Source organism: Mustela erminea, chromosome 1 (assembly GCF_009829155.1).
Source record: "Mustela erminea isolate mMusErm1 chromosome 1, mMusErm1.Pri, whole genome shotgun sequence".
In the NCBI taxonomy this organism is placed as follows: Eukaryota; Metazoa; Chordata; class Mammalia; order Carnivora; family Mustelidae; genus Mustela; species Mustela erminea.
The window spans coordinates 50366501-50370891 of record NC_045614.1 but is presented as its reverse complement, the minus strand read 5'-3'; the positions used below and the strand labels follow the sequence as shown (position 1 = coordinate 50370891).

General features: G+C 36.6%; 1 pseudogene; it reads left to right on the top strand.

Moving 5' to 3' along the window:
• Positions 1–2974: 2974 nt before the first annotated feature.
• On the top strand, positions 2975–3103 carry LOC116581006 (annotated as a pseudogene).
• The last annotated feature ends 1288 nt before the right edge of the window (positions 3104–4391 follow it).

The window sequence follows — 4391 nt, the reverse complement described above, 5'->3', positions numbered from 1 at the left end:
AAAAAAAAACTGGAGAATTCACAAATATGTGGAAATTAAACAACACTCTCTTGAATGATCAATGGATTGAAGAAGAAATTAAAAGAGAAATAAAAAAAAGTTTCTTAAAACAAGCAAAAATGGAAGTGTAGCATACCAGAATTTCTATGATTCAGGAATAGCAGTTGTAAGAGGAAATTTCATAGCAATAAGCCCTTACATTAAGAATCAAGAAAGAAAGAAGGAAAAACACTCAAGAAAGATCCAAATCAACAACCTAATTCTATACTTTAAGAAATTAGGCACCATTTATTGAAGAGACTCTCTTTTTTTCCCAATATATATATTTTTTCCTGCTTTGTCAAAGATTAGTTGACCATAGAGTTGAGAGTCCATATCTGGGCTCTCTACTCTGTCCCACTGGACTATGTGTCTGTTTTTGTGACAGTACCATGCTGTCTTGGTGATCACAGCTTTGTAGTAAAGCTTGAAATCAGGCAGCGTGATGCCACCTGTTTTGTTTTTCTTTTTCAACATTTTCTCAGGAATTCAGGGGTCTCTTCTGGTTCCAGACAAATTTTAGGACTGTTTGTTCCAGCACTTTGAAAAATGCTGGTGAAATTTTGATCAGGATGGCATTGAAGTATAGATGGCTCTAGGCAGTTAGACATTTTAACAGTGTTTATTCTTCCAATCCATGAGCATGGAATGCTTTTCCATCTTTTTGTGTCTTCTTCAATTTCTTTCATGAGTGTTCTGTAGTTCCTCAAGTACAGATTCTTTACCTCTTTGGTTAGGTTTATTCCAAGGTATCTTATCGTCCTTGGTGCTATACTAAATGAAATCGATTCTCTAATTTCCCTTTCTATAAGAAAGCAACTGATTTCTGCAGATTGATTTTGTATCCTACCCCATTACTGAATTTCTGTATGAGTTTTAGTAGTTTGGGGGTGGAGTCTTTTGGGTTTTCCATATAAAGTATCATGTCATCTGTGAAGAGAGAGAGTTTGATTTATTCTTTGCCAATTTGAATACATTTTACTTCTTTTTGTTATCTGATTACTGTTGCTAGGACTTCTAGTACTATGTTGAACAACTGTGGCAAGAGTGGACATCCTTGTCATGTTCCTGATCTCAAAGGGAAAGCTGTCAGCTTTTCCCCATTAGGAATGATATGCACTGTGGGTTTTTCATAGATAAATTTTATGGAGTTGAGGAATGTTCCCTTTATCCCTATACTTTGAAGAGTTTTAATCAGGAAAGGATGCTGTATTTTGTCAAATGCTTTTTCTACATCAATTGAGAAGGCCATATTGTTTTTTTCTCTTCTCTTATTGAATAAATCAGTAAGAGAAGAGAGAAGAACCACATGGTCCTCTCAATTCTCAAATGACACTACAGACAAAGTGTTGATATTTGAGATCTATAAAGAACTCCTCAAACGGAACACTCAAAAAAACAGATAATCACATAAAAAAATGGACGGAAGACATGAACAGACTCTTCTCCAAAGAAGACATACAAATGGCTATCAGACACATGAAAAAATGTTCATCACCATTAGCCATCAGGGAAATTCAAATCAAAACCACATTGAGATACCACCTTACACCAGTTAGAATGGCCAAAGTTAACAGGGCAGGAAACAACAAGTGCTAGAGAGGGTATGGAGAAAGGGGAACCCTCTTACACTGTGGGTGGGAGTGCAAGTTGGTGCAGCCACTTTGGAAAACAAAGTGGCTTATGAGTTTAAGAAAACAAAACTCCTTATAAAGTTAAAAACAGAGCTATCCTATGACCTTGCAATTGCACTGTTGGGTATTTACCCCAAAGATACAGACATAGTGAAAAGAAAGACCATCTGTACCTCAATGTTCAGAGCAGCAATGACCACAGTCATCTAACTGTGGAAAGAGCCAAGATGCTCTTCAGCAGACAAATGGATAAAGAAGATGTGGTCCATATATATAATAGAGTATTATGCCTCCATTAGAAAGGATGAATACCCAACTTTTGTATCAACATGGAGGGGACTGGAGGAGATTATGTTGAGTGAAATAAGTCAAGCAGAGAGAGTCAATTATCATATGAGTTCACTTACTTGTGGAGCATAAGGAATAACACAGAGGAGATTGGGTGAAGAAGAGGAGAAGTGAGTTGGGGGAAATCAGAGGGGAAGACAAACCATGAGAGACTGTAGACTCTGAGAAACAAACTGAGGGTTTTGGAGGGGAGGGGATGAGTGGTTGGGAGAGCCTGGTGGTGGGTTTTAAGGAGGGCACATACAGCATGGAGCACTGGGTGCAGTGCATAAGCAATGAATCTTGGAACACTGAAAAAATAAAAAAAAGAAATTAGGCAAAAAAACCCCAAACTGGGCCTAAAATTAGCAGAAGGAAGGACAAATAAAGATTAGAGTGGGAGTAAATGAAATAGAGAATAAAAAAAAAAACAGTAGAAAAGTTTAACTGAACCAAAAACTGGTTATTTGAAAAGATAAAATTGACAAAATCTTGGAAAACATAAGATAAAATCTCCTTGGCATGGGCCTTGGTAATAATAATTTTGTAAATCAAACCTAAAGCACAAGCAATAAAATAAAATAAGTGGGACTGCATCAAACTAAAAAGCTTTCCAGGCAGCAAAGAAAACTGTCAACAAAGTGTAAAGACAACCTATAGGATAGGAAAAATATTTTTAAACCATATATTGGATAGGGGTTAATATCCAAAATATATAAAGAATTCCTATAACTCAATAGCACATAGAAAAAGCCCAAATAATCCAATCAAAAATGAGTTTTTCCATTTGTATGTCTTCTTTGGAAAAAGGTCTGTTCATGTCTTCTGCCCATTTCTTGACTGGATTATTTGTTTTTTGGGTGTTGAGTTTGGTAAGTTCTTTATAGATCTTGGATATGAGTCCTTTATCTCATATGCCATTTGCAAATATCTTCTCCCATTGTGTAGGTTGCCTTTTAGTTTTGTTGAGTGTGATCGCTTCTTGGCCTTTTGGCTAAGATCAAGTGTACTTTTGTTGACTGTTAATATTGCTGTGTTAATTTTGCTTTTTATCTTGATCAATTCCAAATAGTTCATGTTTCCCTTACCATTGGATACCTATCTAGCAAGAAGTTGCTGTGTCCAAGGTTGAGTAGACATTTGTCCGAAGAAGACATATAAAATGGCCAACAGACACATGGATAAAATGTTCCACATCACTTAGCATCAGGGAAATACAAATCAAAACCACAATGATAAACCACCTCACACCAGTCAGAATGGTTAAAACTAAGAAGACAAGAAAAAACAAGTGTTGGTGAAGTTCTGGAGAAAGGGGAAGCATCTTAAACTGTTGGTGGGGATGTAAGCTGGTACATCCACTCTGGAAAACAGTATGGAGGTTCCTCAAGAAGTTAAAAATAGAGCTACCTATGACCCAGCAATTGCACTACTGGGTATTTACCCCAAAGATACAAATGTAGTGATCTGAAGGGGCACATGCCCCCCAGTGTTCAAAGTAGCAATGTCCACAATAGCTAAACCATGGAAAGAGCCAACATGTCCATTGATAGATGAATGGCTAAAGAAGATCTGGTATAGGGGTGCCTGGGTCGCTCGGTGGGTTAAAGCCTCGGGTCATGATCTCAGGGTCCTGGGATTGAGCCCCGCATCAGGCTCTCTGCTCGGCAGGGAGCCTGCTTCCTCCTTTCTCTCTGTACTTGTGATCTCGGTCTGTCAAATAAATAAAATCTTAAAAAAAAAAAGAAGATCTAATATATATATATATATATATATATATATATATATATATATGATGTGGAACATCATATATATATATATATATATATATATATATATATTACTCAACCATAAGAAAGGATGAATACTTAACCATTTACATCAACGTGGATGGAACTGGAGGGTATTATGCTGAGTGAAATATGTAAACCAGAGAAATACAATTACCATGTAGTTTCACTTATATGTGGAATATAAGAAACAGTGCAGAGGATCATAGGGAAAGAGAGTGAAGGGAGACAAATCAGGAGAGACTCAACTATAGGAAACAAACTAAGGGTTGCTAGATGGGTGGTGGGTAGGTGATGGGGTAATTGAGTGATGGGCATTAAGGAGGGCACATGATGTGTTGAACACTGGGTATTACAAGCAACTGATAAATTATTGAACACTACATCTAAAACTAATGGTGTACTATATGTTGGTTAATTGAATTTAAGTAAAATTTTAAAAATGTGTCTTTTCCAAAGAGGTAATGAATGGTTACCTGGTTCATGAAATATGCTCAACATCCCTAGTGATTAGGGAAGTTAAAATTAAAACCACAGTGATAGATCACCTCATACCTGTTAAAAACAAAAAGATAAAAGATACTGGCGTGGATGTAGAGAA